The sequence below is a fragment of the Delphinapterus leucas genome, chromosome 2 (assembly GCF_059928025.1).
Source record: "Delphinapterus leucas isolate spDelLeu-1000000601 "Yukka" chromosome 2, BTC_Dleu_Yukka2, whole genome shotgun sequence".
Lineage (NCBI taxonomy): Eukaryota > Metazoa > Chordata > Mammalia > Artiodactyla > Monodontidae > Delphinapterus > Delphinapterus leucas.
In genome coordinates, this window is record NC_143130.1 from 174398848 (window position 1) to 174414384 (window position 15537).

At 37.6% G+C, this 15537-nt stretch overlaps 1 non-coding gene across 1 annotated transcript; it reads left to right on the plus strand.

Annotated features, from left to right (window-relative positions):
* Nucleotides 1-1012: 1012 nt before the first annotated feature.
* LOC115802962 (U1 spliceosomal RNA) lies at nucleotides 1013-1176 on the plus strand. The gene has a single exon (XR_004023549.1). It is a non-coding gene; the product is annotated as a U1 spliceosomal RNA (small nuclear RNA).
* The last annotated feature ends 14361 nt before the right edge of the window (nucleotides 1177-15537 follow it).

A 15537-nucleotide genomic window follows, 5' to 3' on the forward strand; every position in this document is an offset into this window, starting at 1 on the left:
ATGGATGGATGGAACAATGAGGAAATTAACTAGACAAGTCTCTGATGAGGCTTGGACAGATAAACCACCCAAAACCCATGGTGGCCAACAACCACTGAGGGGTGATATGGTCATGTGCCTCTTCTGTTTCAAAGTCTTAAATGTTTCCACATTGTCTGGAAATAAAAAACTAATAAAAAAAGATTCTGCTAAATGGTATATAATAATACTACTACCATTTATTGTTCATGTAGTATATGCTACAAAGAATTAAGTATTTTCTGCACAAATTGTCTCATTTAATTCTCACAGCTGCACTGTAGATAGTAGTATTTGTTTTTTGATTTCACAGTAAAGAAACTAAAGGTCATAGAAGCTAACTAATTTAGTCATACACCTGGGAATGGGTGGCCACATAATTTTTCATCTTAACTGGGATCATTCTGATAGTGAGAGGGAGGTATGCTGATAATTTTGGGGGTACAACAGGCATAAACAGGGCTCTTGCACACCGACTGGAGGTATTATCTTTGTAACTTGGCAGTGGAAAACCTGGGGTGTAAAAACTTCCTCATCCCAGAGTCCATGTTTCCAACTTCTACCCTCCCAGCCTTGCTAAGTCTTCTTTCCACTATGTGCTCCAGGTTGGGCAGCTCTCACCAGTTCCCACAGGGCTGCTTCCATGCCGCCATGTTTGATGTGAGCCGTTGCATTCTACGCTGACTTGAACTGCTCATGAGATTCTCCTCCTTTGCATATTCCTCTGCCTGGTATACCCTCCTCCTCTTCTCTGAAAAACTCCCTTTCAGTCTTCAAAACTCCTTCTGTCTGCACTTACCCTGGGAAGACTTCTGTCAATATCGACTTCCCTCTCTCCAATCCCATAATCTTTCTTCGCTGTTCATATCCCTTTTTCCTTCTTTCCCACTCAGTTATGATGTTTCAAGGGCAGACACTCATTGTTGTAACTCCAGGGTCCAGCATGGAACTTACCACTGAATGGGACTAATAATTTTTAAGAAAGGAGGGAAAGATGCTTACCTGGCAGGGGAGATACCATGATCACAAAGGTGGTTTTCCCAGGGCGAGGCTTATCCATTGCACTCCGGATGTGCTGACCCCTGCGATTTCTCCAAATGTGGGAAACTCGACTGCATAATTTGTGGTAGTGGGGGACTTCGTTCGCGCTACCCCCTGATTTTTCTTCAGGTGTAAGTAAGATCAGAGCTGTGCGACTTTGTGTGCAGTTTGCCAAATTTTGTGCATTCAGTTGTTTGGTCGGGGTCGGTCTTGCGGTGTACCCGCTTGGGTGGTGTGTAAGTGCTGTAAACGTGGGCTTCACCACGTGGAGACAGCGCTTGGGTTTAGCTGTGTTGGCAATACGTTGTTCAAGGAGCGGGCGGCTGGGTTACTAAAATTGAGTTTTGCGCTTGTGGCGGTCTCGGGTTTTGTAGGTGGAATACGTTTCCAGCGTTACTGCGCTAAAAATGGCGGCACCCGCGCAACCCACCTGTACGTGAGGTACTGAGCTTTCACATCGCTGGGCGGCGAGAATTCGGGCACTCTTACGTAACCACCGCTGTGCTTCGCGATGTTCTGCTCCGCGGTACGCGGAACGCTTTCCGTGTGTAAGCCACGCAAAACGCAACTGTGGTTAAACTTTAGGTCTCACCGGGACGTCAGTGTTCGCTACGCATAAAAAAAAAAAAAGAAAAAAAAAGAAAGGAGGAAAAATCGGAGGAAAAGAAGAAGTATGAATATTTGTGGTTCTGATGGAAGTTGAAGATGGATCATTCATTCATTCATTCATTCAACTATTTAATCAATGTTTATTGAGCACCTATCATATTCTAGGTGCTGGAATTTCACTGGTGGATAAAACAGACAGCTAGTTGTTCTGGAGGTACGTGTTTCCTAAAAGGGGACAGACAATACATAAATAACCAGATATCAGTCATGAGATTTATGTACCGTAAAGGTGTGGCTAAGCATCTTGCAGAAATAGAGAAATCAAGAGAATACATTTCAGATGCAGGAACACTTGCCCTTTACCTGATAGCCTGAATTTTATAGATGACAACGTGTCACATCCTCAAGGAGAACTTCCCAGTGGAGTTCAACCCTCTTTTCCTAAGATCATTTTGAGGAAGGTAAGATGGGTATTATTGTACCCAATTTGCAGATTCAAAGACAGGAAATAAGAGCAATAAAGAGATGGTTCCTAGGTGGTAGAGATTGTGCAAAGGGAGGTGGGATGTGAACCCAGATCTTCTGCTACCACGATTTTCCTAGAAACTCTGATTAATTGGAAGACTCTACCTGAAAAGTGATTAATAATATCATTTTAAAAATCTCATTTATAGTATTAGAATATACTGATATATAAATGTATTAGTTTTCTGTGGCTGCTGTAACAAATGACCACAGACTTGCTGACTCAAAACAACAGAAAGTGATTCTCTCACAGTTTTGGAAGTCAGAGGTCTGAAATCAGTACCACTGAGCTGAAATGCTCCTTCTGGAAGTTCTGGGAGCAATCCCTTCCTTACCCCTTCCAGCTTCTCATGGCTGCCAGTGTTACTTGGCTTGTGGTCACATCACCCCAACCTTCAAGACCAGCCTCTTCAAATCTCCTTCTGCTCTGTCTTCACACTGCCTTCTCCTCTATGTGTGTAGTTAAATCTCCTTCTGCCTCCTTCTTATAAGGACACTTTGGTTGCATTTAAGCCCTTTTCAGGTAATCCAGAATAATCTTCCCATCTCAAGATCCTTAGTTGAATCACATCTGCAAAGACCCACCTCTTTTTTGTCATATAAAGTAACATATTTACTGGTTCCAGAGGTTAGGACATGGACTTATCCTGAGGGACCAGAAATCTTTCAGCCCACCACAAAAACTAACCCCTAATTACACTGTACTAAGACTTGGTAGGTGATAAAGATATTAAGCCATATTTTACCCAATGCTTATACCACCTGTGAGACACCACCTACGATGGCTACAGGCTCTGAAATGGAAGGGAGAGTTTTCACATCTAGCCTTCTTAAGCTCTGGGCTCAGACTTTTTCCACCCCTTTGCATTGAAGCAGTTTTATTAAAACAGTAGTTTTTTTTTTTTTTTTTTTACTTTTTCCCCTTTTTTCCTGGACCAAAGTCTCTCATGAGTAAAGCATCCCCGTTTGCAAAATAAGAAACTTTCCCTCTGGCTACGTGTTCCTGGGATGGAAAGCTATATTTTTCATTTTGCCCAAGTTTGGGCTCTGTAATAGCAAACTCTGTGTTCTGTTTGTGCAAATTATCCCTGCTGACAGTGATGGGGAAACACTCTTCTTCCAAGAGAGTTAATAGATCCCAGTACCAGGGACGGCATCTCTTTGCCACTTTCCCCAGGAGCAATAGGACTGATTTTTTTATGAGCCCAATGAAGTGCTGGCATAGGAGGGATCCTTCTCAGTTCTCTTCACCTGGGATTTTCTGGTTCCTGGAGCCTATGTGTGTCTAGTCTTCAGTCAACTGACATAAAGTTCAACTGAAGGGGTGTGGGGACCCAATCTCTCAGTTCCAGGGTGTTCCAACGTGCTTCAGGCTAATTCCATTGCTATTCTCATTCCAATCAATGCATTTTGTCAAACATAAAGTCAAAGTCAGGTTGCCTTGTTCTGTGAATGATGATTGCTAAATAACATTAATAGTTAAAAGATGCTAATGTTCCCCCAAACGGTCAGGTTTCTGTCTCTTTCTCTTTTTGCTGTCATTTTCATCTTCCTGATAGTGTGTGAAAGGCGAAGTCTTTCCCCACCCCAGCTCAAACTTAATACAGTGCCAGCGAGCTATTTGTCCCAGCTCCCCAGAGACATCTGAAATTGATTTCAGAGGCTGAACACTCAAATTAGATATTTAAAGCAACAAAGATGAATTTGAAGATAAATCTACCCTGTTGAGAGTCAGAGGGCAAATGATGAAATATTTTTTTTTATTCTTAGCCCATAACGTGATTCTTATTCAGCTTGTCATTTTCTGGAATCAATATGCAGATTAAAGGAATGTAGCATTGAGTACCTACCTGTAAGGACTGTGTATTGTCCAGTGTCTATCTAGGTTTGCCTTGAAGCCAAAGTATGTATTTGGCAAGTTGAGTTTGGAACACTGAGGTCTGATGGATTCATGTTGCTTCTAGAACTCCAGTTTCACCTAACTTGTACTGAATTTAATTTCATACCAGCAATGTTATTCCACTTGCTTATGAATCACAAACAATTGATTTTGTGCAAGTTTGGGAATCTTACAGGGTGTGATACAGCAAGATGCCCTCTTTTAAACTATTTTTTTTAATTAAAAGCTATGTTTACAGAGTTGTTCATTAGAGACAAAAAAATTCGGAAATAAATGTCCACAAGAATACATCATGGACCAGAGGCAGAGTCTGGATATGAAATATAATGCAGTCAAGGAAAATAAAACATGGGGCTCTCTTCATGTATTCCCAGAATTTCCTTTGACTTTGTTTCATTTTATTCTAGTCTATATATTAAACATGTGCACGGTCATAGTTTCTTTCTGGAGAACTGCCTTGTCCTAGATATTTTACTCTTTTTGATGTGAAAATAATTGTAAATTGCAATATTGGTCTGAGAGGTTGGAAAGAAAGGCTTTAGTTTTCCAGTAGAACAAGGCAGTCCTTAAAGATGTAACGCCAACTTTCTGCTGAGAGAAAGACTTTTATTTTTCAAGGCAGAGATATGGGATTATGGGGAGAGAGGATTAGAATTTTGCCTTGACCTTTCTACTCCTGAATGAGACCAGTGGAATTAACTTAACCTCCTGAGATGTATGATTTGTTTACTGCTCCTTAAAGCCTACCTGCTTAAATTCTGCAATTAATTATGGAGAGACTGAAAGTTTAGGTGGGTGATGAGAACATGAGATATCCCCAATCAGATTCAGGTTAACTCAACTGTGAATGTCAACTAGAGGAAGTGGATACAGAATGCCATTGTAAATTGTGCTACATAAAGGTAATCCCTGAAGTTTTTAGAGTGGAATTGCAGAGGATTTTGGAGGCAAACAGTCAATGGTTTGATTCTAGGTTCTCTCACATCCTGAGTGGCTTTAGGCTGACAAATTAATGTCTACGTTATTAGTAAAGATAAGCTAGTCTATGCTTCAGTAACAAATAAGTCCAAAATCCAGGAGGCTTAATAGATTTGTTGCTTGTCATACAATATGTCTATTGCGGGTATGCCCCACATCATCACTGAGGAAACAGGCTCACAAGGGGCTCTCCCATTTGGAGCCACACTGTCAGAAGGCATGGCTTCCCTAGTTGCCATAAAAGAGGAAAGAAATGAAAAATTGCGTGCCATTTCCTCCCTGCCTGGGCCTGGATATGATACAAGTCACTTTTGCTCACAGTTGACAGGTCTAACTACAAAGGAGTTGGAAGATGTAGCAGAACTGATGGAATGCTTGATGCATGTCACTGTCTCTATGCCTCAGTCTCCCAATTATGCGAAAAGAAGATAACAATACCTACCACAGAAGGTTTCTCTGAAAATTAGTGATAAAAATGTTAAAGCATCTACTAGGTGCATAGTAAAATTGAGTTATTAATATTGCAACAAAAGACAACTCCAGTGTGGTTCTACTTGTAGAAGTACCTCAATGAATTTGGTTCTTACAGAAACATTAGATGATGAAGACAAGTCTTATTTCATCAAATTCTTTCGAAGTTATCAAGAACTTTCTAGGTGTCAGGCACTGTGCTTAGAGCTGCAGACTATACAAAAGGAATTAAGATTCAGCTGCCAAAAACCAGGAACTATTGTTAGTCCACGAAGTGTAAAAATAAGACAAGTGCCCACATAACAGATTATGAAAACAATTAAAGTATATGGAATGTTGCTCAACATCATTAGCTATTAGGGAAATCCAAAGCAAAACTATGAGATAACACTTCACACTCACTAGGATGGCTGTAATAAATAACTAAATTACATATATATGTATGTGTGTATATATATACACACACACATACACAGAAAATAACAAATGCTGATAAGGATAAGGGGAGATTGAATCCTGTACTCACTACTGGTGAGAATTTAACATAATGTTACCGTATGACCAAGTAATTCCATTCTAAGGCATACCCAAGAGAATAGAAAATATATGTCCACACAAAAACTTGTTCATGAATGTTCATAATAGCATTATTCATAATAGTCAAAACATGGAAACAACCCAAATGTTCATCGGCTGATGACTGGATAAACACAATGTGGATAAATGCAATAACTGTATCATGGGATATAATTTGGCTAGAAAAAGATGAAGTTCTAGTACATGCTACAGCAAGGGTGAAACTTAAAAACATCATGCTAAGTGAAAGAAGGAAAGTAGATTTGTGGTTGCCAGGGACTGAGAGGATAGGAGCGACTGTCAGTGGGTATGGCGTTAATTTCTGGGGTGATGAAAATGTTCTGGAATCAGATGGTGGTGATGGTTGCATAACTCTTATGAATATATTAAAACTATTGACTTGTATAATTTAAAAGGGTGAATTTTATGGTATGTGAATTATATCTCAATAAAAATTATATGAGAAAAAATAAGAATTGAAAGGAGCGGGGGTTGTCTGGTTTGGAGAATCTGGTAAGTCTTCTTCTGAGGTCAGCCTAAAAGGATAGCAATGATTTTGCAGAGGAACATGAAAGGTATGCAGGGGAAAGGTAAAGTATATGAACACAACTGAGAAAACACCTTTTAGGGGTTGTGTGCTTGTTTGGTCCTCCCAATTATCTGCCCCAGATGCATAGGGACAGGACCTTAGGAACCATATTTGAATTTCATGATTTCTTATCCATGGTCGTAGATGACTGGACCAAAGTAGCCCCATGACTCAAGCTGGGCCAGTTAGATTCTCTCTGTCAAGTTTCTGTTCATAAGACCTGAGATTTCCAGATACTGAGAGGTAGAACCTGAGTCCCAGTGATGGCAGAGAGCTAGATGGAAGGTGGTCTTCAACACACGCTCAGGTTGGCTGTCCTGAGTCTCCTCTTTTGAGTCCTGGTTGCTCAGAATTTCTATGGATCCCATAGAGTCCTCTCCAATAAATTCCTATGTTTTGCTTGGGCAAGTTTAAGCTTGCTTCTGTTACTTCAACCAGAAAAAAAACAAACAGTGTGTTCAGCAAACAGTAAAAAAATCAGTCTGACCACAGCTTACAAGGAGATGAATGTGGAAAAGTCAGCTGGGACCTTCTTCTACAGCCTTCTTGGAAACCAGGCTGAAGAGTAAACATTTAATCAGGGGAGTCCTTTAAGGCTTTATGACAATGAGATGTCTTATAGACACCATTTAGGAAAATTGATCTGGCACCAATGAGTTAGAATATACAGATTCTCCTCAGTATTGTTTCCCCCTTTCAGTGACCATGTATAGACAGAAGAAGTTCAGTTATGTATGTTGAATTATAAATCAGAAAACAGCAATTGATTTCCATATTAGAACATTTCTGGTTTAATTCATTGTGGAGTTTTAAGTCCAACCTCATCAGTATGTATCCCTTCCTATGTTCAAAGCACCATGCTGACTATTTATAATAGCAAGGCATGAAAATGACATTGACAGATGTCCATGGACAGATGAACAGATAAAGAAGGTAGGATAAATATATATATATGTGTGTGTGTGTATATATATATATATATATATATATATATATATATATATACACACACACAATGGAATATTACTCAACCATAAAAATGAATGAAATATTGCCATTTGAAGCAACATGGATGGACCTAGAGATTATCATACTAAGTGAGGTAAATCAGACGGAGAAAGACAAATATTATATGATATCACTTACACGTGGCATCTAAAAAATAATACAAATGAATCTATTTACAAAACAGAAACACACTCACAGACATAGAAAACAAACTTATGGTTACCAAAAGGGAAAGGGGGGGGATACATTAGGAGTCTGGAATTAACAGATACACACTACTTTATATAAAATAAATAAGAAACCAGGATGTACTGTATAACACAGGAATAATATTCAATATCTTGTAATAACCTATAATAGACAATAATCTGAGATATATATATACATATATACACACATTCAGTTATGTACATATATAACTGGATATAAATATCACTTTGTTGTACACCTGAAACTAACACAACATTGTAAATCAACTATACTTCAATTAAAAAAAAAAACAGTGCTGAAATACAACAGTGATTGTGATTGGATCTGTGCCTCCAAGGAGCTCTCAGATGAGAGTTTACACATGCCCTAGACCATCACTAATATTGTGGAGTGTCTGTTACAGGAATGTCTCCATGGTAGAAGACATGGGATTATACAGTGTTCAGTTATTATACTTGTGATCTCAATTCACTGAGTTCTTATCCTTAAGCAGCATGGTTGGCCTATGTGAAGAGGAGGGGACTCTTCCTTGGATCCTCAGCTTTCTGGAGTTTGCACAACTCTTGTTGGAGACACAAAGGCCTGAGTACCCTGTGATTTGATATTTTAATGGAAATTAAGAAAGGAACTCAATTTGTTAAACAGCTTAGTTATAGAAGAGAACTTAGCATTTAGTCTAAATATCCATTCAAAATAAATATTTGTGATCTCCAAGATTTAAATTCAGACTTTTTTTTTTCTTATTTTCTTCCTTCTGTCTTTCTTCTTTTTTTGCTTTCCTTCTAAATAAAGTAAGATGAGTTCCTCCTGCTTGTAGAGTAGAGTTGAGATACTCTTGGCCTTTAAGCCATGGCAGACATTTTTCATCAGAAATATCTCTTTGTCTAATGTGTTTCTTCACTCTGTATGGAGTAAATTCAAAATGAAATGTTGTGTTAATGCAGTTAAATGCACGTTTCAACTCCTGAAGCAAAATAAATGGTATGTAAAACTCCACCCCAAATCTCTCCACATTTACTCATTAAGAAGTTTTCCAGATAAACTCTTGGAAGGTTCTCACATGTATCGGCTCAGAAGCCACACAAGCAGAGAGAGCGGAGTACGAAGGGCAGTGGTGTGACAACCACCAGAAGACTTCCCCAGGTCTGGAGTTTGTGCCGGGCTGTGCACCCACTACACTGGGCCTGGGTATGTTAGCTGTCAAAGTTTGGTGCTTATCAAAGCACTCTTTGAGACATGGATTAGGTACAAGTATTTACTTGGGAAATGACCTGTGGGTGTGAGAACAGGAGGCAAGAAAAGAAGAGCTCCAGTAAACAGTGTTAGTGATCAGATTATCACTGCAGGCAACTGGGATGCACAGCTCTCAGGAGCCTCTGAGAGGCACATTGCAGGTGCTCCAGAAATGTTTTCTGGAATTTTGAAGGCAGATTTGATGATTATGGAAAATGATAGAACTTGTAGAATGTAAAATATCTGTGGTAGTATAAAAAGAAACAGTACTATGTGCTTTTTAGTTTTAGTCCATGGCTTCTACCTGTGAGTAATTTTTAACCCATTCACTGATCACTGAAGGCAGTGGTTCTCAACAGTAAATTTAAGTAAGCTGGTTTTTCAAAGAATATACAAAGGGACCGTTTATTTTAAGATAGCTGTATCCCAGATATAGAAAACAAATTTATGATTACCAAAGGGGATAGGGGGAGAAGGGATAAATTAGGAGTTTGGGATTAACAGATACACGCTGCTATATATAAAATAAGGTAACCAACAAGGACCTACTGTAGAGCACAGGGAAGTATACTCAGTATTTCGTAATAACCTATAAGGGAAAAGAACCTGAAAAAGGATACACACACACACACACACACATAAAACTGAATCACTTTGCTGTACACCTGAAATTAACAAAATATTGTAAATCAACTATATTTCCATTAAAAAAAGATAAGTGTATCCAAGACATTGGGAATCAGTTATTAATTGAAATACTCAAAGAAGAGATCAGAGAAAGCATATAACAGAGCACATCTCACACCGAGAGAATGGAACATCTAATGTGAGTATGCAGCTGTTTGTTATTTCTGCTTTCCGTCACTACCCTGGAGAATGATCTTTTCGCAACACATGTCTGATCTTGCCATCTCTCACTTAACCATCTGCAGCAACTCCATCCCACCCATGAGAAGAGACTCAGACACCTTGTCCAGGACATCAGGGCTCGGGCTCTGGCTCATGATTCTGGTTCCACCTCCTCTCTCCTCTACACACCCACAACTTCACTTACACCACTCCTAATTACCTAAGCTTATCCTAGTGTTTTACCCTGAGTTTATACTTGCTGTTCCCTCTCCAAGAAATATTTCTTCCCCTTACCTGTGCTTATTCTCGCTACAGGTCTTCCTTAGCTTACGATGGGGGTACTTCCTGATACCCATTGTAAGTTGGAAAGATCACAGGTGAAAATGCATTTAATACATCTAATTTATCGAACATCATCATAACTTAGACTAACCCTCCTTCAACATACTTGGAACGTATTGAATATCTTATGTAATTTGTTGAATATTGTACTAAAAATGAAAAACAATGATTGCGTGGGTACAGAATGGGTGTAAGCGTACGGGTTGTTTACCTTTGTGATTGTGTGGCTGACTGGGAGCTGTGACATGCTGTTTCTGCCCAACACAAGGAGAGAGTCATCCTACCACATACTGCTAGCCCAGGAAAGTATCAAAATTCAAAATTCAAAGTACAATTCCTATTGAATGCATATCACTTTCATTCCACTGTTAAGTCAAAAAATGGTAAGCTGAACCACCATCCATATATACTTTGTTTACACTTGTGTTATAGTATTGCTCCGATTGCAAAACCTAGTTTATTTAGATTGTTATACCTACTGGACTATACAGACTATGTTTTTTTAATTCATCTTTGCCCCTTGAGCCTACCACCATGTATAGTATATATTAGTAGGTAGGTGCTCAGAGAACTTCTCTAGGAAGAAAAAATGAATGAATGGATGGATAGATGGATGGATGGATAGATAGATGGGTTGATAATATTATCCCTCAGATATATAGTCATAGATTAAAAGTGCAGGCACAAATTAAAAGTTCATTAAGTGTGTCTTTGTGGTTTTCATTCAGGAAATTGTGTTTGCATTTCGTCCCAAAAGACAAGGAGGAAGATATCTTGCCCCAACTGAAGAGTTTCTGAAATATGTGTATCTCAACCTGTCCTAACCATATCTTCTAGATCTGTGCTCACCAATATGGCAGCCATTATCAACATGTGGCTATTGAGAATTTGAAATGCAGCTACTTGGATTGAGGACATGTATTTTTAATTTTATTTGATTGTAATTAATTTTTATTTAAAAACATACTTTATTTAGTTAATGGAAAATTTTATGCTTGAAACAACTTGGATATGGAAATCAACTTTCCCAACTGTAAATTGTATTAAATCTAAATACAGATAAGGTATTTTTGATAAAAATTTAGCACCTGAAAGTATAAAATACATGCTGAATTTCAGAGACTCAGAGCTAAAAAAATTAAAAGATATCTTGTTGATAACTTGTATGTTATTTACAAGTTGAAAAGCTCACATTTTGGACGTACTGACTTGAGTAAAAAATATATATCACTAAAATTAATTTCACAGGTTTTATTTTATTCATTTTAATGTGGATACTAGGCAATTTTGAATTGTTTATGTGGTTTGCATTCTATTTCTACTGCACAGGGCAGCTCTAGATCAGCACATGGCAGAGGCTGGATCTTATCTATTCCCACCTGGATAGTATTGATCAGCCTCAGTTTGAACTTCCCCCATGAAAATTCTTTTCAGTGAACCAAGATAAACAAAAAAAAAAGCACTAGCGTTATGGATATCTAAGATATCCATAACTAAAATACTTAAAAAACATATTTTGTTGGCTAATTATTTATTGACTTTCAGCTCAAAAAACAGCTACTAAGCTCTGCTCTGAAATGCTGGGGCTGGGACCTTACAAACCCCATATCCTGAACTCTCTGGTCACTTGGCTGCTGGTAAGCTTCGGCCGATAGAGGGAGGTTGGAAGGTGGGAGGGAGGAAGATGGAACTTCCTCTCTGTTTTCCTGTTCCTGTCAACCTCGTCCCCAAAGTAGTTTTTCCCAGCCTCAAGGTATTTTCAGCGCTCCCAGAAACAATCCCAGCGCCTGCTCTAGGACACCAGCAGAACAGAACACCAGTCAATCCACAGAAATCTGAACACCAGCTCTTTCTGTTTTTATTCTGAGCCTTGAGGTGGCAACTACTCCTATAATTTTTATTGCAGAGTTATCTCAGCTTTTGCTTTGTGCTTTTTCAATACTTGTGTAATTACTTAAATCCCCTCTTGAATTTTATAATGTTGTTCTGTTTTCCTGATGAGAACCTGAATCGTACACATGCATTTGTAAATGCAAAGCACACTTAAAAATAGCTTAAACATCAAAGGATAAATCATAGTAACAACCTGAAAATAATTAGGATGAAATTATAATGAACATACTATAATCAAAATTTGTGAGGTGCAGCTAAATCTAGATTTAAAGGGAAAATTAATAGCCTTAATCACCTTTATTAGATAAAAGAAAAACCAAATGAGTGACCTAAGGGTAAAAATGAAGACGTTTTTTAAAAAAACATAAAAGCAAACCTTGATAAAAAGAAAAATGGTAACAAAAAGTAGGAGAAGAAATAAATTAATAAAATTAAACAAACAATAGAGAAAAATGAACACAATCAAAACCAAACTCTTTACAAATAATATAGTTATATCTGGTGACATAGATCAAACAAAGAGAGAAAAGCTAAAAAAAAAAACACAAAAAAATAATTTGTAATGTAAAGGAACACAACCACAGGTAGAGAAGAGATAGACATTACAAGAGGAAACTATGAATAAATTAATGTAATAAATTTGAAAAACATATAAATGGGAAAATAGTTGGAAATATTAAATTTGTAAAACATGCTTTATGAACATAGACAATCCAAATAGAAATAAAGTAATTGAGTGGCCAATTAATGATTACCTAAAAGAAGAAAAGGAACTGTATTTTACATGGAAGTTCATGTCAGGGAAGATTTAATTTTTTCTTTCTCCTATTTGATCAACAGAAGAGAAAAAGTGAGAGAATGTTCCAAACTTTACTTTGTGAGTCTGGAATAACCTTGTCACCAAAACTAGAGACAGACACTATGAGAAAAGAAAACTATAGCAATTTCACTTGTGAATAAATATAATTTCTGAGTATAAGTGAAATAATCCGAAATAAAATACTACAAAATGAATTAAGCAATGTGTAAAATAATCAATTTGTGATTAACCCAGAAACATAAGGGTAATTTTAAATTAAAAGACAAATCAATATAGTTTACCATATTAACAGAATAAAGGAGTAAAACTATGTTGACAATGATGCAGAGCTACTGATGAAATTCAAAAAATATAATTTAAAAAAACTCTTAGCAAAGTGAATCAGCTATACATATACTTATATTCCCATATATCCTCCCTCTTGCATCTCCCTCCCACCCTCCCATAAAGCAGAAACTAACACACCATTGTAAAGAAATTATACTCCAATAAAGATGTTAAAAATAAATAAATTAATTTAAAAAATTAAATTAAATTTAAAAACCCTTAGCAAACTAGAAATTGACTCTGTTAACTTTCAAAGACCAAGAGCATGCTCACTAGTGACACATTTGTATTCCATTAGGAGTTAAATAAAAGACTCGTGGCTCCCATGTCACTGCTCAGTCCAGCACTGTGTTGGACTAACTAGAACAGAAAGTAAGACAAAAACAAGGATTGTAAGGGGAGAGACTAAATCAGCATTATTAACAAAATTAATAAGAGGATTTTAGCAAGTCGGCTAGATACATGTCTGATTTATTCAATGAATTATATTTCTATAAAGAGGCATGATTACAAAAGTTTCTAATACCGTTTATAATAGCAACACAAAATGCAAAGCATCATATAATAAATCTAACTAAAATTTTGCAGTTCTATAGGAACTATTATTTTCACAATCTTAACTATGACTACATGTGTGTGCATGTATGTGTGCGTACCATGTTCATGTTGCAATGAGGCAATGATGTTAAGATGTCAAATCTACCCAATTCAACCTATGAATTCAATTCTATTTTGATCAAAATCTCAATGGGAATTTTACAGAGCTTGACAGCTCATTCTAAAATTTCCTAAGTCAAGTTCATTTTCTACCGTACCCAAGACATATTCATCTTACTTTTTCTACTCTTACCTTCTTTCATCTCTTCAGAGCTATACGCTCCTTGAACAGTGTTCGCTCTTAACCAAATAGGTCTCTCTTTGGCAGATTTCCCCTCCAGTGAGGCTCGATGAAGATCTTCTTGGCCGTCCACGTTAATGACAATATTCGGAGTGTATAAGTCCTCATAAGAGGGACGCTTGGTGGCCCATGCTTCCTGGTGGTGCCCACCTGCCAGGGGCAAGATCTACGTGGTAGGACTTAACCTCTCAGATGTGAATATTTACTATAAAGTTATCCTAACAATGAGAGGGTGTTAACGGGCACAGGGAGTAAATAAAGACCAATGGAACAGAACAGAAAATCCGGAACCTGACCCATGTATATACGGAAACTTGATATATGGTATAGGTGGCAATAAAGATTAGCAAGTGTTTTATTTCAGAAAATGCCAGCTGCCCTACCAGATAAATCTTACAATAGAAATTCATTTCTAACTTCATGAGAAGCCCTGATTGGCAGGTGCCTCTTCTAAAAGCTGTAATTCAAGGACCTGTATTTTCAATCTTGTGATGCCAGCATCTTCCACTTACGGTGTCCCTATGTCCACCTCAATCAAGCAACACAAGCTAGCGAAGAAACAAACATGGAGTACCACTTGCAGGAGTCTTTTTGTGAGTCTGGCTTGGAAGTGTGCACGTCATGCCCATCCATAGTCTATTGGCTAGAACTCAGTCCTACTGAGCCATCAAACTTCAAGGGTGGTGACTGGGGGAAAGAAGTCCAGCTTGCTAGAAGGAGGAAGAGAAGCCAAGTGTGATGAATAGCATATTAGTCCCTGCCACAGATTGGAAATAATGGCCTATTTGATGAATGGCCCAAGATAATAGGTTTTGCTTTGAGAATAAGAGAAAATGAGAGTTCTACTTAAGACCATTCACAAAAGTGCATTCTAAATGTGTGAAAGACCTAACTGTAAAAGCAAAACCTCAGAAGACAATGAAAGACAACATCTTTATGGTCTTAAGCAAGGGGTTTTCATTTTGTTTTCTTTTAAATATAGGACACATAAATCTCAAATCAAAATGTAAAGACATAACTAAATTTTACTAAATTTACTAATGATACCATAAAAAATTGAAAATGAAGAGCAATAAATATAACCAAGAAGGCATCAATATTCAGAACAAGAATACCTCTAAAAAATAAGAAAAATAGAAGTAATCATAGAGAAAAACTTGGCAAAGATATGAATAAGCAATTCAGCAAGGAGGAAATCTGGGGTGTTGAAGACATCAAAAGATGTACATCATCAGTATAAATTGGGGGGA